This window comes from Triturus cristatus, chromosome 5_1 (assembly GCF_964204655.1).
Source record: "Triturus cristatus chromosome 5_1, aTriCri1.1, whole genome shotgun sequence".
NCBI lineage: Eukaryota > Metazoa > Chordata > Amphibia > Caudata > Salamandridae > Triturus > Triturus cristatus.
Window position 1 is genome coordinate 521118943 of NC_140587.1, and position 24461 is coordinate 521143403.

Consider the following 24461-nt stretch of genomic DNA (forward strand, 5'->3'; position numbering starts at 1 on the left):
TTCTTCCAATATGTATTAAACCTCACTTTTCTCTTGAAGGTTTACTATTCGTCGACTGCTCAGAATGTTAGGCCTACCAAATGTAAAACAGCAATCCTAACCATATCACTGTTGGAAGTCTGACCAAGTTTGTGAAGGTATGCATGCGTGTGTCTCTGCGTTTACCTAGTGACATGTTACATAAAAATAAACATACAAATACTTGAATACCTGTGTTTCAAACAACACTCTCTGTAAATTTGTGTACAGAAAGGAAGAAGCAAGAGATGTGCAGAAAGAAGCAACAGAGGTGCAGAAAGAGGGAAGACGGGTGCAGAAAGAGGCAAGTGAAGTATAGAAAGAAGTAACAGATGTGCAGAAAGAGGGAAGAGAGGTACAGAAAGAGGGATGAGGAGTGCGGAAAGAGGCAAGAGGGGTGCAGAAAGAAACAAGAGAGGTAGAGAAAGAAACAAGAGAAGTGCAGAAGGAAGCATCAGGGATGCAGAAAGAAGCTAGAGGGATGCAGAAAGAGGCAAGGGATTTGCAGAAAGAAGCAACAGAGGTGCAGAAGGAGGCAAGATAACTGCAGAAAGAGGCAAGAGAGTTGCACAAACAAACAAAAGAGATGCAAAAAGAGGGAACAGGTGTCCAGACAGAGGCAAGAGAGGTACAGCAAGGGAAGAGGGGTGCAGACAGATGCAAGACGGGTAAAGAAAGAAGCAAGAGGGATGCAAAAAGAAGCAAGAGAAGGGCAGAAAGATGCAACAGAGGTGCAGAAAGAGGCAAGAGAGGTGCAGAAAGAGGGAAGAGAGGTACAGAAAGAGGGAAGAGAGGTGCTGAAGATAGCAAAAGTGGTGCAGAAAGAGGCAAGAAAGGTACAGAAAGAAGCAAGCAAACTGCAGAAAGAAGCAACAGGGGTGCAGAAAGAGGAAAGAGGGGTGTTGGAAGAGGCAAAAGAAGTGCTGAAAGAAGCAACAGAGTTGCAGAAAGAGGGAAGAAAAGTGCATAAAGAAGGAACAGAAATGCAGAGAGGCAAGATAAGTGCAGAAAGAAGCAACAGAGGTGCAGAAAGAGGGAAGAGAGGTAAAGAAAGATGGAAGAGGGGTGCAGAAAGAGGCAAAATAGGTAGAGAAAGAAGCAACAGGGGTGCAGAAAGAAGCAACACAGGTGCAGAAAGAGGCTAGAGGTATGCAGAAAGAGGAAAGAGAATTGCTGAAAGAAGCAACAGATGAGCAGAAGGAGCCAAGAGAACTGCAGAAAGAGGCAAGAGAGTTGCAGAAACTGGCAAAAGAGATGCAGAAAGAGGAAACAGGTATACAGACAGAGTCAAGAGAAGTGCAGAAAGAGGGAAGAGGGGTGCAGAAAGAAGCAAGAGAGGTGGAGAAAGAAGCAAGAGAAGTGCAGAGAGAAGCAACAGAGGTGCAGAAAGAGGCAAAAGGGTTGCAGAAAGAAGTAACAGAGGCGCAGAAAGAGGCTACAGGGGTGCAGAAAGAGGGAAGAGAGATGCAGATAGAGGGTGCAGAAAGTGGCAAGAGGGGTGCAAAAAGAAGCAAGAGAGGTACAGAAAGAAGCAAGTAAAGTGCAGTAAGAAGCAACAGGAGTGCAGAAAGAGGCAACAGAGGTTCAAAAAGAGGCAAGAGGGGTGTTGAAAGAAGCAAAAGAAGTGCTGAAAGAAGCAACAGAGGTGCAGAAAGGGGGAAGAAAAGTGCTTAAAGAAGGAACAGAAATACAGAGAGGCACAGAAAGAAGCAACAGAGGTGCAGAAAGAGGGAAGAGAGGTACAGAAAGAGGAAGAGGGGTGCAGAAAGAGGCAAGAGAGGTAGAGAAAGAAGCAACCGGGGTGTAGAAAGAAGCAACACGGGTGCAAAAAGAGGCTAGAGGTATGCAGAAAGAGGCAAGAGAATTTCAGAAAGACGCAACAGAGGTGTAGAAGGAGGCAAGAGAACTGCAGAAAGAGGCAAGAGAGTTGCAGAAACTAACAAAAGAGATGCAGAAAGAGGGAACAGGTGTGCAGACAGAGGCAACAGAAGTGGAGAAAGAGGGAAGAGGGGTGCAGAAAGAGGCAAGAGGTGTGCAGAAAGAAGCAATAGAGGTGCAGAAATAAGCAAGAAAAGTGCAGAAAGAAGCAAGTAAAGTGCAGAAAGAAGCAACAGGAGTGCAGAAAGAGGCAACAGAGATTCAGAAAGAGGCAAGAGGGGTGTTGAAAGAGGCAAAAGAAGCACAGAAAGAAGCAACAGAGGTACAGAAAGAGGAAGAGGGTGCAGAAAGAGGCAAGAGAGGTAGAGAAAGAAGCAACAGGGATGTAGAAAGAAGCAACACAGGTGCAGAAAGAGGCTAGAAGTATGCAGAAAGAGGCAAGAGAATTTCAGAAAGATGCAACAGAGGTGTAGAAGGAGGCAAAAGAACTGCAGAAAGAGGCAAGAGAGTTGCAGAAACTAACAAAAGAGATGCAGAAAGAGAGAAGAGGTGTGCAGACAGAGGCAAGAGAAGTGCAGAAAGAGGGAAGAGGGGTGAAGAAAGAGGCAAGAGGTGTGCAGAAAGAAGCAAGAGAGGTGCAGAAATAAGCAAGAGAAGTGCAGAAAGAGGCAACTGAGGTGTAGAAAGAGGCAAGAGAAGTGCGAAAAGAGGCACTAAAGGTGCAGAAAGAGGTACAAGAGGTGCAGAAAGAGGGGTGTAGAAAAAGGCAAGAGGGTTGCAGAAAGGAGCAAGAGAGGTACATAAAGAAGGACGAGAATTGCAGAAAGAAGTAACAGGGGTGCAGAAAGAGGCTACAGGGGTGCAGAAAGAGGCAAGAGGAGGACAGAAAGAAGCAACAGAGGTGCAGAAGGAGGCATGAGAACTGCAGAAAGAGGCAAGAGATTTGCAGAAACAGGAAAAAGAGGTACAGAAAGAGGCAAGAGTAGTGCAGAAAGAAGCAACAGAGGTACAGAAAGAGACAAAAGAGGTGCCGAAACAAGCAACAGAGGTGCAGAAAGAGGTAAGAGAAGTGCAGAAAGAAGGAACATAAATGCAGAAAGAGAAAAGAGAGGGGTGCAGAAAGAGGAAAGTGAACTGCAGAAAGAGGCAAGAAAGGTGCAGAAAGAGGCAAGAGAGGTACAGAAAGAGGCAAGAGGGGTGCAGAAAGAGGCAAAAGGGGTGCAACAAGCAGCAATAGAGGTGCGGACAGAAGCAAGAGAGGTGCCGAAAGAAGCAAGAGAAGTGCAGAAAGAAGCAACCATAAATGCAAAAAGAGGCAAGCGGGTGCAGAAAGAGGGGAGAGAAGTGCAGAAAAAAGCAACAGAAATGCAGAAATAGTAAAGAGAATTGTAGAAAGAGGCAAGAGAGGTGCACAAACAGGCAACAGAGGTGCAGAAGGAGGGAAGAGGGGTGCAGAAAGAAGCAGGATAGGTGCAGAAAGAAGCAAGGGAAGTGCAGAAAGAGGCAAAAGCAGTGCAGAAAGAAGCAAGAGAGGTACAGAAAGAAGCAAGGGAAGTGCAGGAAGAAGCAAGTGAGGTGCAGAAAAAGGCAAGAGAAGTGCAAAAAGAGGCAAGAGAGGTGCAGAAAGAGGCAAGAGAGGTGCAGAAAGAGGGAAGAGGGTGCAGAAAGAGGCAATAGAAGTGCTGAAAGAAGCAACAGAGGTGCAGAAAGAGGCACGAGAGGTGCAGAAGAAAGATGCAAGAGGTGCAGAAAGAAGCAAAAGAGGTGCAAAAAGAAGGGAGGTGCATAAAGAAGCAAGAGTGGTTTGTGCACCATTAGTACCAATCTAACACCCACATTTACCTACAGGTGAACATTCCAGGTTTGCTGCATTTTTGTTAACGTCTGAGCTGTTTGAGGCAGAAACAAGGTTTTTTTTGTTCAAATCTGCAGATTATGCAGCAGATGATGGATTATGTGCCAAATGCAGAAAATGTATAATTGTGCGAAAATTGGTGCAGCCAAACAGTCGCATAATTCCAGTGGCCCTGCTTATACCTCTGAGTAGGTCCAGAATTGATCTTCAGTGTTCCTTCTTTTTTTTGTCTCATTGAGTTTATATTTTATCTTCTATGGAAACGAGGAAGTCGAAACCTGAGGTTGCCACTCCACAACACAGACTACCTCACCACATAATTACTCTCCATAACACATAGGGGTCTATTAGGATCCGCCACCCTAGTGGTGCTGGGACTGGCCGCCAGTGGTGCAGTGGTCCCGCTGTGCCAATTAGGATGTGACCGCCACCATGGGGGTCACATCCTGTATATTTAACATTGTGACGGGTGGTGCTGTATTCAGCACCCGCCACAAAGTTAAAGGGCATGTTGTGCACTTGCATGCACAACGTGACAGGCATCGCGTGGTGCCTGCCACCTTGTGCATGCAAATGTCGGGGGTACCATGGGTAACCACCAAGTGCAGCCACCCAACTCCCAAAGGCATTCTCTGCATGCCTTTCCATGACGGAGTCTCCGCCATGGAAAGGCATGAGACCGCCATCATCGTAATATGGATGCCGGTGCCTGGCAGGCACCACCACCATATTGCAGGTATTTTCTGCCCAGTAGGCAATCGGGCGGATTGCCTACTGGTGGAAAACTGGCGGACGGTCTTTCTGTCCACCTGGGTCCCCACCGCCATCGTAATATGGCGGGGGGAAATGTTAGGCGGGCAAACGGAAATGGCGGGCAGATCGTCACTGCCATATGGGAGGTGGCAATCCACCCGCCATCCTAATAGACCCCATAATCTCACTGTACATAATTCCTATACAATAAATACCACATACTTTCGATCCACATAATTTCACTGCACAACATACCACATAATTCTAGTACACACAACGTACATCCACTCCACTCCATAAATCATTAGTAAACAATTTTTACACTTACAATGCCAATAGCTCTAACTCTCGCAAATGAGAGACCTATTACATTGCAAATGCTTCTTTAGTAGTCACGTTTGCAGAGTGGTGGAGAAAGGGGGCTGGGTCTCCAACCAGAGCTCAGGAATTTTGCTGCGTAGGACTTACAGGAGGTACCAGGATGGCTTCTTGGCCACCAAAGTCCCTCAGGAGTAAAGTGGACTTCATCCCCCAAACAGTAGTGTGCCAGGAGGCACGTTGGCAGAGTGGTGGAGAACGGGGTGTGTGGTCTCCGAAGACCTCTTAGCAATTCCACTGTGTGGGACTTACTGGAGGTAACAGGAGGGGTAGTTGGCCCCCAAGGACATCCTTGGGGGCTAACTACCCCTCCTATTACCTCCAGTAAGTCCCACAGAACAGGATTGCTAAGTTCTCATAGCAGGCCACGCCCCATTTGCCCACAGTAGGTTTGTTGAGAAGTGGACACAGGCCACGCCTGTGAGAAGGTGGCCTGATATATGCTGTCCACTAGTTCTAGTGGGCACCTTGTATCAGTCCAAACAACCACTTATGGTGATAGGTTAAAGAAAACCTTTATTGAAAGCTATCCTAGTGGTAGCTATGGAGAGCAGCCTTCAGGCTAAGTCTTGAAGGAATGTAAAGCAGCTTGTTTTACCAGTCTATAATCTCTTGAATGATCAAATGAAAGGACAACCACACCAGGTATATATTCAAAATATATGTATTTAGGATAAAACACACCCCTCTAATCTCTTTATGAGACTGGAGTTCGAAGTACTTAATTTACAAGTTAGCAATCAACAGTAATAGCACAAATACACGTTTGGGCCCTAGGGGCATACCAAACCATATACCAAAAAAGTGGTATAGGAACCACGACTGAACTAGACACAAGGCCTAGAGCCTGTAGAATCGCTGGGACCTGAAGGAACCACCAAAGGTAGTGACACAGGGGACCCACGGGGACTGTATGCAGTGTGTAAACACAACCGCGGGTTCCCGTTAGCTTCTATGGGCGATGTCGCGGTTGGAAATTTAAAGATTAGGGACACTTAGAATCGAGTCAGGACCAAACCCTTTTGGACTTAAGAAGTTCTAGGGCTAGCACCCACAGGAGCATGGGAATAATCGAGTTACCTCACCCAGGGAAGCCGGGTGCATAGGTGTCTTTTGGTGTTGGGTCGCGTCGTCGATTACAATGGAAGCTGGCGAAGAACTGCTGCTGCCGTGAAGAGGAGAAGTGTCCAAAGAGATCCAAGCCTGGATCTAGGACGGGAAGAACCTGAAAGCAGAGGGGACAGAGTCTGGGTCACTAGCCAGTGACCAAGGGCAGGATGGACCAATGCCCACAGATGTCGGGTGCTTCAGGTGAGTTGATGGGTGTCTTGACTCTTCAGCCACGAGGTCCAGAAGGCACTGATGACAACCAGGAGCTGGATTCGAGCTGTCCCACAAAGTTTGTCGAGTGCTGCGGTGTCGGCGACCAGATTGGACCCAACAAGCCTTGGAAACGGCAAGTCACTGGAAATCAGAGAAAGGACTGCGGTGCAGACCAGCAAGGTCTAATGGACTCACCCAGAGAAGGTAAGTCAGGGCACGTCTGGAGCAACCAGGATAGCCCAAGCAGAAGAGGAGTTGCCTTCGTGGGGACCTACTAGCCAACGGGCTAGCGACCACGAAGGAGCCTCGAGCGGTCACACTTGAAACTGGCCCACGGGTCACTCATGGAATGGAGGCCAGCAATCGTCGGTGCAGGAGGTGCTCAAGGCTGGGGCTACTCGGAGCCCAAAGCACAAGTTCGAGGAGGACCAGGAAGATAGTGTTGCTGCAAAAGTTCACAGTGTCCAGGGTCACGGTTCCACGTCACCCACGATAGCCACGGGCCTCAGCTTTGCTGTGGACTCAGGGTAGCCTCGGTGAAGTCTGGAAGGCCATCTCTGGTGATGCAAAGACTTCAGTGTCCGGTGGGAGCTTCAGTGATGCAGACCGTTCAGTTGCTTCTTTGGTGCCTGCCAAGCAGGGGAGTCACTCCTTGACCCCAAGGGATATTTCTTCTGTCTTCTAGTCGAGATAGAAAGTCGAAGGTCCAGGATATATGTTGCAGAGTTTCGTCTAGGGTGATCTAAAGTCACAAGTACTGGGTTCCCATACTTATACTAAGTTTGGGGGTTGGAAATACTCTACGGACCCACCTATGGGAGGGTTTGGAAAGAGGGATGGTTACACACATTTCCTTTATCCAGTTTCTCGCCAGAGCAGGGGTAGGTAGCCCCTGCAACCGGTTTGAACTGGACTATTCACAGGGACACCAAGTGAGCCCAGTGCAGGACTTCAAAGCACCAGAAAGTGCTCCTGCCCAGCCCCAATACACATCTGCCTGTCTGGGGAGGTGGTTACACCTCCCTGGGACAGGAAACCTATTGTCCAGGCCTCCCCTGCCGGAGTTTCGGTCAGCAGCAGGAGGCCAGACCTGTCTGTGGCAGAGGCATCCATTTTGTGATGGGTTAGACCAGTGTGAACATGTCTCTCCCTCTAGAAGGGTGGAATGCTACCCCCACCACCAGAACTGGCGGGGGGGGTAGTATTCCAAAGCGTTTGACACCAAATATGACATGTTTCTGTGCAGCATCCCAAAGTTAGCATTTACCGTGAGGTTATAATGCACTTAAGAGTACATGGTCAAGCTGCACGACAAACAGCATCAGAGGAGATACTCCGAACGCTGCAGAGGGGTTCTGCTCATGCAGGGGCACCCTCTCACATAAAAACAAATCACTCTGCCTTCAGGATTGTTAAGGTCTGCCATAGGAGTGACTTATACTTTTTATATGTGTGTGCAATGATAGTGATATAGGTAGCCTATACCACTGTAAGGGGTGCAAGCACACCCTTACCCAGGCTGCAGTAGCAGACCTGTGGTGCCATTTTGGAGTGCTTCCAAGGCGTGGCATAATACATGCTTCAGCCCCTGGTAGGCCTCTGAGGTACCTATGCCCTAGGTACATTGTATACCATATACTAGGGGCTTAGAAGGCACTACAGAATCCAATTAGATATGTACCTAATGTACATGCAAATCATTTTAGAGAGGAAGCAGCTAGGCTGTGGTCCTGATTAGCAGGGCCACAGCCAGACTAAGGACGAAAAACTGAAACACCAGCAAAAAGTGGGGGTACCCGTGTGAAGCAGATCCTACTCTCCTACAACGCCCCCTTTCTACACCACTCAGCAAATGCACCTCCTGTCATGCTGTTGGTTGGGCGATGAAGTCCCCATCCCCAGGGGCATGGCCATGTTTAAAGGGACTGCAGGGGAGCCTGAAGGCCCCCGCGGTCCCGGCCTGCCCTCCTGTGGGGGCCGGCATTGCTTTGTACCCCCAGGGAGCTGTTAACATGCAGCTCCCTGGGGGTAAAAAGCAGAGTGTACTCACTTTGAACAAGTGAGAGCAAAGTGCTCTTGCTTGGTCAAAATGAGTACACTGTTTGCTATGGAAGGGCGGGAGCAGTGTTCCCGCCATCCCATAGCAAACTGCAATGTCCTGCAGGTGGGCACCTTGGGACATTGCTGGAGCGGGCCTTGGGGGTGGCGGTCCCTAGGGCCATGGAAGGCTCCTGGAGGGGGGCCATGTGGCCCCGCCCATCAAGTTTGAAGCCCGGGTGAGGTGGTGGTCTCCAGGTCCGGGGGTCCACAATGGACCCCTGTATTATAATTACTCTATGCCCCAGGGAGGTAGCAGTCCCCAGGGCTGCGGGGGTCCCGCATATTATAAACAAAGCCCCAGGGAGGTGGTAGTCCCCCCGTGGCTACAGGGGCCCCCAGGGCCCTGCACAATATTTAAACATTGCCCTGGGTCCTGGCTCACCCGGGGGGCTTCAAGAAAATGAAGTGCGGGAAATTACGAAGGGCTCCTCTTAGGAAACAAGGAAACCCTTTATAACACGAACATTATGAAATATGTAAACTCCTTGTGTTCCTAGTGGATCCACAGCAACTACCTTAGCTACAGAGTCTGTTCACATTGTAAACAGCACAGATAAGTATATCTTGCATTAGATGTTTCTAGCTATACAGGTGTTTTGACACCCTGGTGAAGAGAATTAGAGTATTTCCATAAAGATATAATGCAGAATATGTCACCCTGTAGGATCCTCTTCACGACCACCCTGTAAGAAGAGCCCATAGCTCATCTTATGGTGGCGTGTAACCAAACCCTTCAAACTTTATCTAAAAAATATATTTATCTAAACAATTTATCTGAAAGACTCCATCTACATATGGTTACCCCTACACGCTATGTTGACACATATGACAAAATGGTCATAGCAAAGGGCTAACAACTTACCTCTGATGTATGTAGAATTTCAGGTATTCTGAGTAAGCAGAGCAATTTTTTATACAACATAACACCACCTGTATGTGTAGGATTTTTTGTAAATAAACCTCTCCATTCCTTATCTAACCAATTTGCCTAAAAAGTTACATTTAGATGGGGCTACTCCTAAATACCATGTTGAAAGAGATAACACATTGCTTATCACAAAGGTCTATCAACTGTACTGTGATGTAGGTAGGGTTTCATATAGCCTGAGTAAGCAGATCAAGATTTTTTGAATCAACACAATACTGCCTGTATTATTTCTTAATTATTGTTGAAAACGTTCATACCGACGTTTTCCGATGTAATGTTCCATGCTGGAGGATGGATGCTCTACTTTGTCGCTCCCCCTGTGTTCGATGGTTGTGAAGAGGAAGGGAGGGACAGGTGGGTAGGGATGCAGGTTTTGTTATTATATTATTTTTACATAGCTTTTTCTCCTATGTGTCCTCCCTCTTTATTTCATCCTAACATTTCAAGACCAATACGTCACACAAGTAACAGTAGATACCATTTCCACCATCATCTTTGCATCCAAATCCATGATCCACAATTAGGGACAATCTATCCCACCAACTGCAGCATACCCTGGGGAGGCGTTTTTCCCAGTAATACACATTAAGGGCCATACAACCTTCACTGTCAAATGTTTGTATATCATTCTTCTTAGCACTCACAAAGAGAGCATCGAAGGCAGAGCAACTTGGAGTCTCGAGTTTCCTAGGGAAAAGAGGCGCACTGCATACCTTCTTGACAGCAAAGGCTTTATATATCAGCAGAGGACTGAAGCCAGTGTTTCCTGCAAAGGACAACACACACTGCAGTAGCAGTCTTCCTCCGGGACTCAGCTTCATTGGCATCAGGCTTCAGACAAGATGTAGCATCTGTGAAGTGCAAAGTGTGCTGCAGTAGGTGAGACTGTCTCTGGCAGATTCTCGTGTGAAACTCTGGGTGAAAGACCTCTCCTGACAACTGCTCAGATGGCAGTCTTTATATACTAAATTTTATCGCAAATTGGAATTTCTGACATAATTTTAGGAATGTCTGACATAAATTATGTCCATCAAGGTATGCGTCCTTAATATTTACTTTTGACCATATAAGATCAAAGGACATCAACTCAGACTGAGCTATTTACATTATGGTGCCCATTCCGATCGGGTAAAAAATGTTCCCGTACGACTCGTATCCGTATATTTTTACGTACGAATCGTACAAGTACCGTCCCGCCGGTGAAGTACGATCCGTACGTGAAAAATACATACGAATCGCTTCGGGAAAAGGTCTACGAGACGTACCTGGACAGTTTTACATACAAATCGTAAAACTGAAGTCCGAGCGCACAAGTACGATCCGTAACGCCCTTCCGAATATACAAGCGTATGTAAAACGTCCCATACGGAGCGAACTCTGTACCACTCGTATCCCGGGTAAACTTGTGCCCGGGATACAAGTCGTACAGCCCCCCTCTCCCTCCACGTATGTCTGCACCTCCCCCCGTATGTCAGCACCGTACCCCTTGTATGTCAGCACCGTACCCCCCCATGTCTGCACTGTACCCCAGCCCCGTACTTGTACGCACCGTACCCCAGCACCCTACACCAGCCCTGCACTTGGACGCACCGTACCCCAGCACCGTACCCCAGCACCGTACTTGGACGCACCATACCCCAGCCCCGTACATGGACGCACCGTACCCCAGCACCATACCCCAGCCACGTACTTGGATGCACCGTACCACAGCACCGTACCCCAGCCCCGTACACGGATGCACCGTACCCCAGCCCCGTACATGGACGTACCGTACCACAGCAGTGTACGCCAGCCCCGTACTTGGACGCACCGTACCCCAGCCCTGTACTTGGGCGCACCATGCCCCAGCCCCGTACTTGTATGCACCGCACCCCAGCACCGTACCCCAGCCCTGTACTTTTACGCACCGTACCCCAGCACCATACCCCAGCCCCGTACTTGGACGCACCGTACCCCAGCCCGTACATGGATGCACCATACCCCAGCACCGTACCCCAGCCCGTACTTGGACGCACCGTACGCCAGCACCATCCCCCAGCATCGCGTATATACGGACCTTACTACAACATTGCGTATGCGAGCACAGTACAACAACATCGCGTATGGATGCACCTTACATACGCGAAAACAACTCGTACTGAATCAAGACACTGTAAAACAGCACAAGGAGGGTCAATTCGACTCGCACAACACCACAAAACACGTCTACAGTACACAAAACATCCAAATGACTGACCTGGCACATCCAAACAGGTAAACAGAGGCCCAAACTCACAACCACCTCTTATAACACACCCACCAAAAATTCAAACTCAGGCCCACCCACAAATGGACCAATAAAAAGGGCCCACACACAGAAACCATGAGCCTTTGCAACAGACTCACTGCAGCTACAGCACACACCCCAACAACTGCACCCATACACCTTAACATATCTACCTTCACACACACTCCTTCACACAAACCCCCTCTCCACATTCCCACACACACCTTCACATTCACACCCACACACCCACAACCATCCACACCCTCACCCCACACCATGCCCACAGACAAGAATCCAAAGTTCACAAGGGAGGAGCTGGACATCCTTGTCAACGAAGTCATCAGAGTCGAGCCACAGCTCTTTGGAACATTGGTCAGACAGACCGGCATAGCCGAAAAAGCACGCCAGTGGCAGAGGATCGTCGATAGGGTGAATGCTGTTGCGCCCATCAGAAGGACCAGGAATGAATGCCAAGCCAGGTGGTATGATCTACGGAGGGCAGTCAAGCGCAAAATGAACGAGGACTACGCCCACGGAAACATCACTGGAGGTGGGCTGCCCCGCAGACCGATACATTACCATCCCTAGGAGGAGAAGGTGATGGCCCTGCTTCCGCCGGTGGGAGTACACGGAGTTGAAGGAGTTGCAGAGCCTGGTGAGTACACAAACAACTTACGTAACATGGGGGTAATGGCATCCACACCCCAACTACACCAAATGCACGCAACTACCCGCAAGCCCTCACCAGACACCACCACACTCAAAATCAATGCTCATACCACTAACCTGTGTATGCCCCATCCACAAAGCAAGGCCATGCCATGTCCCGGGCTACACGAAGCACAAACCCAAGACTGGATGTCCGGGATGCTCGGAGGGTGGGGCTCACAAAACACATTGTTCAACTCTGAATCAGATACCATTGCCCTCAGCCCATATGGCCCAGGTACATACCCATGCACCATGCTCAATGCACAGGGACTGGCAAAGTACTGACAAGGTAGCTGACACTTGGCCCTGCTGTAGGCAGCACAAGGCCCTCCTGTGACCACTGTAAACTCAAACATCAACACCACAAGCTCAGATATCTAGGACAGGAACTCACACTCACTGTCATGCCAGCATGCACCATGAGGGGACAGATACATCACCTGGGAGAACCACAGCCAAATCACACTACACCCACCAGCAGGCCCTGTCACACACACCCTTTACACAAGCACACACCCCCGGGGCAGGCAATGGATTTACCCACTCTCACAATGAACATGTGACACAACAAGATCAATCCATAGCCAAAGAAGCATCCATGCCAAAAATCTACATGGCAAACACTCAGGAGAACATATCAATCTGTCCCCCGCAACATACCCATCCACAAGTGAACAGTGAGGGGAATGCTAGGCACATACAACTACCTGGAGGAACTGTGCCAATTTGAATATGTATGAAACATGGATGTCGCATGAAACAGCATTAACATTGTCTCTCTCTCAAACACAGGGCAACGTCATGGATCTCCCCTTAACAATGGGGGGGAAGAATCACAGTCCCAGGCTCGGGAGGAACCTGATCCCACCGGCAGCGATGCCTCTCAACACTCCGTGGATGACCCCAACCCACCTGGACCCTCTGGTGTCCAAGCCCCTGCAGCACCTGCTTCAGGTACATCTGTGCCAACCACCACCCCCATTCTTGCCACATCCCAGGAGACACCCAGGAGCCCTGCCTGCACTGAACAACTGAGCCAGTCTGACTTGGAGGGACAAGGTTCGCCAGGCACCCAGGAGGAGGCAGACAACCCCGCAACTTCCATCCCTCAGGGGTCCTGTAGACCCGATGTGCCCACAACGGCTGGCCAGGCTCGTGTGGGCAGGGGTGGTGGGAGTGGAGGCAGGTGGAGGCAAGAACCTGACCAGCCAGCTGAAGGGACCGGTATGTCACACATACGCAACATCATGGACGCATACCGGCGTGACACCAGGGCCATCAGCCAGGTAGTGGAGACCCTCACAGAGATTAAGAACCATCAGACCGAGCAACACGCCAGTCAACAACAACACCAAGGACGAATGGAGGGAAGACTGGCTGAGCTCCTGGCGGTGCAAACGGACATAAACTGTTCACTCCGTCGGATCGCCGACAACATGGCCAACCCTCCCTGTGCCACCAGGCGAAGACCACCACCAGCCACAGGGAGGGAGGAGGAGGAGGATTCGTCCGACGGAGCGTCCCAAACATTGTCAAGGCCTGAATCTGAGGGTCCCGCGAGGAAGGTGGGTCATCCACGGAAAAGACCGTGAGAGGCAGCAGACCATCCACATCTCCCAGGTCACCTGGCCTGGCACCTGGCCTTCATGCGCAACAGCAGCACCTCATTTACTGACATTCCCTGCCACATGGACTTGCTGGTCACAGTCTGACCAATGATGACAAACACTGTGGTCTGGACTCTGATGACTTCAAATGCCAAGGATCCCATCTCCCCCTGTGAATTTTGGATTCTAGGCACACTGTATAGCACCAATTTTTTCCCACAAAACACGCCCCCCACCGAGAATAAAACTACATTTCTTGAATTAGATGTTGCAGTCATTTAGCGTCCACAACATACGTGTGGGGAAATGTCAAACTATGCCTGAGTGTTGAACTAACTCCAGCCATCCATACCCTGGGATCTGAGTCGGGTACAGGACACACATGGGTCACAATGTATCATCCAATACAGACATGGAGCACAATACTCACCCATGATGGCCTCAAGCTGCTGAGGGGGACCTCGCAATACTGTGCGGACAGACCAATTTGGAAGAGCATCATTAAGGTGTAGAGGTCATGGCTCATGTGGAGGTGCCCGGGGAGTTAGTCCCAGGTATGTTTAGCCAGGTGGGAGAAATATGTCCTGCATGCTGGAGTTCGGTGGATGTGAAGAATGGTGGCCAGGGCAAGGTTGGATGCACGGAGTTGGCCCAACGGGGTCTTGGATGACAGACATCCAAGGTTGGTTTGGGGTCTGGGGTTGTGGACTGCCTCCTGAGTGTGGGTGAGGAGTGTGAAGGTCATCCTGCAGCAGACAGTGATCCATTGCAGCTATCTCAGGTGGACGGTGATGTGGCTGGGGCGCGGGATGTTGAAGCTGAGGTGTGCAGATGCACCCTGGATGTGGACAAGTTTTCCCGGGAGTTTGGCAGTACTTGCTCCGTAGAGGGCAGGGCTGTAGTTGACACGGCTGGTGTCGTGGACCTGGGGGACGGTCTGTCTTGCCTTGGAGTGGATCTATCTGTGGATCATGTGCATCATGCGGAGGGTGTTGCAGCATGAGGTACAGATGCTGGTGAGTTGCATGGCAATTGTGAGCGACGAGTCCATGAAGCACACCATCTTGTGTGCGTGGCCACTGGGTGCTGGTGCAGTGCCCTGGCGGGTGGGACACAAGGAGTTGACCCAGCTGTAAGGGGATGATTACCTCAGTCCTATACAAGTCCAGCCTCAGGTGGCTGATGTTCAGCCATTCATCAACGGACCTCATGCCTTCTTGAAGGTTGGAACTGGCAATGGCTGTGTCTTTGGTGAGGGTGAGGAGCAGCTGGCTGTCAATGGCATACGAGATGATGATGAGGTTGTGTGCGCATGTGATGGTGGAGAGGGGGGTCATGGACACATTGAAGATTGACACGCTGAGAGATGAGCCCTGGGCCATGTGCCAGATGACGCCACTTTACTACATGCTGAAGGCTTGAGTCCCACTCCCATGGCCATGCTGGTGAGCCACTTGGTGATTTCATCCTGGTCCATCCCCTGGATACCAGTGTTGGAGATGTGTGAGCTGACAGTGTGTGACCACATTGTGCATAATGCTGTGGAGAGGTCAAGGGGGGTGGCCTCACCATTGTTGAGCAGGGCAAAGTTGTCGATGTTGGTGGAAATGATGACGGTTGCAGTGGGGTGATAATTGTGGAAGACGGTCTTGTGCAGGTTGCCTGGAGCTCTTTGCGTGGAGGAAGTTTGTCAGTTGCTCGTTGACTGTATTCCTGATGACATTTGCTGGCTAGGGAAGCACGTTGAGGTTCCTTGAGAGCCAGCGTTCCTGCCGTCTATTGTCTAAGAAGGGCCTGGGTCACTGCATGCCTCTATCTACCATGGAATTTGGCTAACTCCAAAGATACATACATGACGTACTGGACGGGGGCCGCAAGGATAGGGAATGATGTGGTTGAGATGTTGTGTGGGAAGGGTCCTGATGGAGATCCGCAGGGGATGCTGCACATGAGCCGGGTGTTGTATCTGCTGATGATGGAAGTCCAAAACCTGAGGGTGGTTGGTCACGCGTATAATAGTGCGTTCTGCCTCTGTGTGCCAAGGCTTGCGTGTATGTCCATGAGCTTGCAGTGGTAGTAAGTTGCAAGGTATTGGCTCAGCCTTGCAAGGGTGGGGTGTCTTTTGGATGGAGAGCTGATGTCAGTGCACTCACGATGCTGATGACCTCCTTGATGTCGTGCTGTTTTTTGGCCTCGTCCCCATCTGAAGGATCTCTAATTGTCCTTGCTGATGATATGGTGATGTCTGTGTGTTCCGTTTTCCAGGGTTGTAAGGCCACTGATGGTAATTTGTGTCGCAAGCTGTGCACAAGAGTCCTGCTAGACGTGTATGGGTCCAGTAGGTCTGCCTTGTCCCAAGTGGCTTAATTGTTGATGTGCGTCACAGGAAAGTCCGTCAACGTGGCTGGATTGTTGGATCAGTTGCTGATCCAGTGTGTGAGGTTGCAGGATGTGGCAGTGGTGTTGGTTCCAGTGTCCCACACAGCATGTCTGTGTTGACTTACATCAAGCATCTTTGGGGGATTGGCAGCGGGGTTTGTGGCAGTGTGTTGCCCGTCGGAGACGTGGATGCTAATGTGGATGGACCAATGTTGGATGCTGGTGTGGTTCTCATCCAGCCAGAAGTTCCTGGCCCACAGCCACATGTATCCTGTGTAGGCCTGGGCGGTAAATTCCGTCCGCTCGCGGAATTGGCGGAATTTCGGTAATTTCGTGTTCCGCGGAGAACGCAAAATTGTCCAAAAATCTGCTTTCCGCGACTTCGCGAAATTTTTTCTTGTTCGCGTTCTCAAAATGTGTGTTCGCGAGATATTTCTCCCCGAGCACGCAAACAGCAACTGTGAACAGGAAAAAAGCATCGCGAACAAGCAATTCCGCGTGTTCGTGGAATTTCTGCATGTTCGCGGAGATTTTTACCGTTTCGCGGAGATTTGCGTAACGCGATTACGCAAATTCTGCCCACCCCTAATCCTGTGGATGTGAGGGCGTGCGTGACAATGGACGTGTTGATGGCTTTGCGGAATTGTGGATGTAGGCCTGGAGATCTGTAGATGAGTGTTACTCTGAGGGTTTGTGCCAAACTGGATTTGTGACCCTGAGTGCGTACTTGGGAATAGATATCAATTCATCCTCCAGGATTGTTAGTGCCATCCCTGCAGGTGCTCTTGTATCCGTCTGAGATGGCAATGAAGAAGTTGTGTGCTGAGGATGCTTTCATCCAGGTCACTGTCATGATGGTGATGTGTGGGCCTGTTGTGTTGAGGAGGTAACAGAGTCCAATGGCGTGCTGTTGGACGGAGCCGGTGTGGAGTAGGAGGGACATGACCTGGTTGGTGTGATAGGGCCTGGAAGGCGGGGCAGTGCTGTGTAGGCAGTTGGAGTTGCACACTCAGCATGCGAAGGTGTGGTGTGTGCGCTTAGGGTATGCCTGAGAGCAGGCGGTTGATTTTCGCTTGGACATTGCTTGGAGGGTGGCTGCAACATGAGACTGTTGTGTGATGTGGGTCATGCAAGGTTATGAGGGTCGTGCAATGTGCCTTTGGCACCGCCTGGCCTCAACAGTGGCACAGACACGCTGATGACAGCCTAATGAATGGGTGGAGGGAGGAAGGGAGGAGCTTCTTGGAGGCGTGTGGGTTGCAGAATCCGGGAACTTGGTTGGCCCTTGCCGCAGAGCCCGAAGCAGCAAGCGGCATGTACTGTAAACTAGGCCAAAAGTAGCACATAAAGACAAGGATGTCAGAAAGGACAACTGCAACAGGTGCATGTAAAGGAAGGAGTGTCAGGTTACTCATGGCTCACCCAGAGAAAATGGATGAACAATCACCAAAGATGACTGACACAGGATCAGGAAACAGAAGGCCGAGCTGCGCACAGGAGACACACCCTCAGCAGGCGTTGACGTCCCGTTGGTGGGAGCAACCTGCACAAATACATACACAACCATGGACTTCATGCACAATAGAGATTATTATCCATGAAGAACTGCATGCATGTTGCCGAACTACACATACACTCATATGCACAATCCTTGACAACTATGCCAGAGATGACGCATGCAAAGTGGCAAGAGTCCTGCATTGACAGAGATGAGGCACTTCGGAGGGTGAGGAAAACCTTTATTACTCAAGCTCACACTGAGGGAAATGCATCAACATGAACAGACTCACAGGTCATTTGACTGAACATGTGGTACCTACGCTGGACACCCCCTTCACAACACGGATGTTGTAAATCCAAATGAACTAGCACACAAGTTAAGGGGATGAGCCAAACACCTCCTGCTGCACACGGAGAGGCTGCAATTCCCCATTGAGCCTGTTATGGGGATGTCCCACACTATGTCCACCCGTAGCATCCCGTATGTTTCAGAGGGAATTGTTACACACATTGATGCCTTCATCAGAATCCAAAAACCATTACAGATGACTGTCACGAAGGGTGACTGTCAATTCATGGGAGTCATGCTACATGTTATGTGTCCCATGGTGAGTCAACATGTATGCATGGTAACACAACATGCACAAAGGCAGTCCCCACACATTCCAAACACGTACCACCCCCAAAATGCCTTGCTGCAATCCTTACCCAAAATGAAATTTCCCCATGTCCGTGCATGGAACGCTGATGCAGCACACGTTGCAATACTTATGAGGAACAGCAGGAGGACAACGATGACACAAGCAGACAACATGCGCAAGAACCTGGGAATGACAGAAACACAAGAAGTCAGATAAAAGATTTTTCTCCGCATACATGGTAATTTACTAAACAGGAACAATGTTGTCCCCATGCTAATTTAAAAGAAAGTGTCCCTGCTAAAATGTGTGGAACGACATCATCACTCGAGTGACACATCAGAACACACATCTAAGTCACTTAGCATACAGTCAGCTGGACACACACATTGCAACACATGCCACCCAAGCCTCCAAGCGTGCACACTCAGACCCAGTGACTCACCATTATGAGAAGAAGTTGCGTATGAGCTGACTCCGGATATCCTCCTCCTCCTCCTCCTCATCACTTGCCTCGTGACCAAGCCCCTCATCCTCCACGGGTGGATGTTACTGCTCATCCTGCTCCAGGATGAGTGGCACTGCCTTCTCCACTGCCATGTTGTGCAGCATGCATCACACGATGAAGATTTTGCAGACCTTCGCCGGTGCATATGGGAGGGACCCGCCTGTCTTGTGAAGGCACCGGAATCGGCTCTTCAGGAGGCCAAACGTCCTCTCAATCACTCGCCTGGTCTGCCCGTGTGCATTGTTGTACCGGTGATCTGCAGCTGATCTTGGGTTGCGGAGAGGCGTAATCAGCCATGGCATGTTGGGATAGCCAGAGTCCCCTACATGGAAACATCATGTAAATAAGTGGGTCAGGAGATGCCGTAAGAGCCAGAGATACCGCAACACACAGGACAAACAGAGTATACCCACCAACAAGACATGCTCGTTCGTTGTGCAGCCGCAGCATCAATTGTAGCACCCTGCTACGCCTCATGATGTAGGCATTGTGTGCTGACCCTGGAAAACGTGTACAGACATGTGAAATCAGCATGTTAGCAAGACACACCACAAGGGCATTTATAGAGTGGTAATGTTTATGGTTGCGATAGGCTACCTCCTGTGCCTGTGGTGGCACCAAAGCCACATGTGTCCCATCAATGGACCCAATGACATGGGGCATCCCTCCCAGGGCTTAGAAATCACCCTTGACACCTGTTAACTGCTCAGGAGTCGGAAAATGGATGAATTCATCAAGGTGCTCCAACATGGCTGTCAAAACATCACGCAGGACACGGCTGAACATTGTCTGTGGGATGTATGACGTTACAACGCATGCTATTACAACGCATACCATTACAACGCATTTTTTACAACGCAAATACTACTACAACGCATTACTTTACAACTAACACTTTTACAACGCAAAACCTATTAAAATACTTAAAAGTGCTGTTACAACGAAATCTATTACAACGCATACCATTACAACGCGAATTTTTTTTTTTTTTATTTAAAAGTACAATAAAATCTGGCACGGGATGCAGGGAAATTAGGGGTTTTAGGGTGGGGAAGTGTATTAAAATGTGGAGAAAAACTGTACGTAAATCTACTGAAATGCATTACCAAATTAATACTCGGGTGTTAAAATTAATACTCGAGTATTAAAATTAATACTCAAAATCCCTCCTAAAATTCCGTATTCACACATTTCAAAGTTTTATACAAACAACGAAAGATTTAACACAAATACATACACATTTTTATCATGATTACATCGGAAACTAATTAAACAGAGAAAAACAGAACACACATACACATAGGCGCCATTTTATCCATCTCACTTGTAAAACTTGTCCTACAACACTTTCTATGAAAACAATACCAAAAGACATGTTCCAAAATGGATGCCAAAACGGAGCAAATGAATGAAAACAATACATTTTTAAATGCTTTTTTAAATTATCATTTTCCACAGTAAAATAATGTATAAAAAAAAACACAAAGAACGCAGTTTTAAAAAAAATTAATAGTGACACAGAGTAAAACTTATAAATACCAGGAAGACACCATTTTGCAATCAGTTGATTATCAACTACCAGAGAGACCAGACGTCAAAACCTGACCCTCTGTCACCTCCACTGCGACCTCCTCAGACAGAGCACTGAATTCGTTCGGAAAACCATTATTAGTTTGCAACTACTAGTAAGTCAGTAAAATATTTTTACACCTTGCTTTAGCGTAAAATATGTTTGCTTTCCATACAAAATATGTTTTTAAAATTTTTATATTAACTTTTAAAATGTACTGTTTCTAATTAGTTATCACTAAAAATATATACCAACTTAAAACAACTACTTTCTTTTCCAAAAACAGAAACTTGCTATATTTTGAAAATCAAGAATTGGTGTACCTAATTTTGCATCACCTCAACGTAATCGACTCACCTTTACTATTGTGAAGGTAAATGTTATTTAATTGTAATTATTTTACTTAAAAAATATATTTTTAGTATTAGCTAAAGTGTTGTATGGTAAAGGTTATTTTTTTATTTTTTTACTCATTCACAGTACATCATAAACGAAATAATACCATGGTGCAGGGGTACCAATTACTAATATGACTTCAGTTAGGTACTACATTTGAAAAAGCGTTTCATGTTACTGGGGTAACTATTAGTATTCTAACTCCCACAATGTTCAGCAGTAGAGTAATTGAGTGATGGTTTAGGTGTATCCATTACTACTCTTAATTAAAAATGCATTCAAAGTGTATTATGTTTTGCTTTACCAATTGTTACTCATACTCATTTGTCAAATATCATATTTTCTAAAAATTGGTTATTTTGTTTTAACCAACGTTGGCTAAGTAACATTAATTTATAAAACTTTTTTTTTATTTCCAGAGTAAATCGGTTACAAGTTTGAGGATTAATTAAATTTAAAAAATAACTTTATCCTGCAGCCAGCATTACCAAAAAGCCACGAGAACAAACAACAACTGTAAAAGGTATTTTAAATTTTCAGTGTTTTAATTTCCACAATGTAATAGTCATTCCTTTTGCTATTGTTACTCCAGTAAAGTGAAGAAATAGGGTAACTGATGGATAGTGTAGGGGTACAATTAACTAATCTAACTCCAGGAAGGTGCAGCAGTAGGGAAAGTGTTGGATGGTGTAGGCGTACATTTTTCTATTCTAACTCCAGGAAGGTGCAGTAGTTAGGAAAGTGTTATGTAGTATTAGTTATATTCTATGTCATAATTTAAAAAAGTTAATCAGAATTTGCATTTTTCAACAACGTTAAGTTATTTTATTTTCTCTTTTTTTTTCAAAAGACAATTGTTTGTTTCTTTGCTGAAAGATTCAGTCCATCACATACGTGACAACTCCAGCCAACAGGCCAATTCCTCTTCAGAAGCCTCACCAAGGAAAGCAATTTCAAAAAAACAAGGTATTGTTATACAGCATTGTTTTTAAACCATCAATATGTTAGACTAACCATTTAATTTTTAATGTAAATATAATCCCAAAATAATTAAAAAAAGAGTTGCAGTTTGAAGAATTTTTTTTCATAACTCCAGGTTGGTGCAGCGGTAGGGAAAGTGTTGGATGGTGTAGGGGTGCAATTTACTATTCTAACTCCAGGAAGGTGCAGCAGTAGGGAAAGTGTTGGATGGTGTAGAGGTAATATTTACTATTCAAACTCCAGGAAGGTGCAGCAGTAGGGAAAGTGTTGGATGGTGTAGGGGTCCAATTTTCTATTCTAACTCCAGGAAGGTGCAGCAGTAGGGAAAGTGTTGGATGGTGTAGGGGTCCAATTTTCTATTCTAACTCCAGGAAGGTGCAGCAGTAGGGAAAGTGTTATGTACTATAAGTTATATTGAATATCATTTTTGCAAAAAGTTATTTTAAATTCGCATTTCTCTACAACGTTCAGTTTTCTCATTTTATCCTTTTATCACTTTTGCAGACAATTGTTTTTCTTTTACGATTCCAACCAACACATAAGTGTCTACTCCAGCCTGCATGCCATTTCCACTTCAGAAGCCTCACCAAGGAAACCAATTCCAAAAAAACAAGGTATTTTTATACAACATTATATTTAAACCATCAATTAGTTTAACAAACAATTTTCTTTTTTTTTTATAATATTCCCAAAATGTATAACATAAAGTTTTCAGATTGAAGAATTTTTTTTTCTTACTCCTGGAAGGTGCAGCAGTAGGGAAAGTGTTGGATGGTGTTGGGGTGCAATTTACTATTCCTACTCCAGGAAGGTGCAGCAGTAGGGAAAGTGTTGGATGGTGTTGGGGTGCAATTTACTATTCCTACTCCATGAAGGTGCAGCAGTAGGGAAAGTGTTGGATGGTGTAGGGGTGCAATTTACTATTCCTACTCCAGGAAGGTGCAGCAGTAGGGAAAGTGTTGGATGGTGTAGGGGTGCAATTTACTATTCCAACTCCAGGAAGGTGCAGCAGTAAGGAAAGTGTTGGATGGTGTAGGGGTGCAATTTACTATTCCAACTCCAGGAAGGTGCAGCAGTAGGGAAAGTGTTGGATGGTGTAGGGGTGCAATTTACTATTCCAACTCCAGGAAGGTGCAGCAGTAGGGAAAGTGTTGGATGGTGTAGGGGTGCAATTTACTATTCCAACTCCAGGAAGGTGCAGCAGTAGGGAAAGTGTTGGATGGTGTAGGGGTGCAATTTATTATTCCAACTCCAGGAAGGTGCAGCAGTAGGGAAAGTGTTGGATGGTGTAGGGGTGCAATTTACTATTCCAACTCCAGGAAGGTGCAGCAGTAGGGAAAGTGTTGGATGGTGTAGGGGTGCAATTTACTATTCCAACTCCAGGAAGGTGCAGCAGTAGGGAAAGTGTTGGATGGTGTAGGGGTGCAATTCACTATTCCAACTCCAGGAAGGTGCAGCAGTAGGGAAAGTGTTGGATGGTGTAGGGGTGCAATTTACTATTCCAACTCCAGGAAGGTGCAGCAGTAGGGAAAGTGTTGGATGGTGTAGGGGTAATAATTACTATTCCAAATCCAGGAAGGTGCAGCAGTAGGGAAAGTGTTGGTTGGTGTAGGGGTGCAATTTACTATTCCAAATCCAGGAAGGTGCAGCAGTAGGGAAAGTGTTGGATGGTGTAGGGGTGCAATTTACTATTCCAACTCCAGGAAGGTGCAGCAGTAGGGAAAGTGTTTGTTGGTGTAGGGGTAATATTTACTATTCTAACTCCAGGAAGGTGCAACAGTAGGGAAAGTGTTGGATGGTGTAGGGGTGCAATTTACTATTCCAACTCCAGGAAGGTGCAGCAGTAGGGAAAGTGTTGGATGGTGTAGGGGTCCAATTTACTATTCCAACTGTTTCTTCTCTTCTCTTTTCAGATAATGTCTTGTCTTGAAGCTGCGAAGTACATTAAATCCAGGAAGGGAAAAAATTTATTAAACCATGGAGGATACATATATAGTAAGGAAAGAATAAGTTTAACTAGAAATCATTGGAGGTGTGTGCAATACTACACTACCCATTGCAGTGGCAGAGCGGTTACTGTTGATAATTTAGTTGTGAAAACCACAGAACATAACCACTCTGCCTCTGCAATGGAGGTAGAAATTAGAGAAACAGTTAACGAAATGAAAGCTATTGCAAGCACCTCCAATGATTCTACAGGATCAATTTTAAGAGAGGTTGCACAGCATGTCCCCAGTCATGTTGCTAGTAACATGCCTATAATTCCTAATTTGAGAAGAATTATTCAAAGACAAAAGCAGGCAAGTAACATTCAATTATCTACACCACATTCTTTCTCTGACATTAGAATTCCACATGATCTTTCTATTTCTTTTTCTGATGAACCTTTCCTTCTGCATGACAACGAAAACCCTCAGAAACGAATTCTCATTTTTAGTACCCCACGTAACCTTGCTAAGTTAGAAAGTAGTGAAATTTGGATGATGGATGGGACGTTTAAAAGTACACCCCATCCTTTCACTCAAATTTACACTATACATGCCAAAATTAACAATAGTGTAATTCCATTAGTATATAGTTTGCTACCTGATAAGACTTCTGCAACATACACTGAACTTTTATCAGTGATTAAAAGTAAAACATCTCAAAGTCCTAGGAAAATAATTATAGAT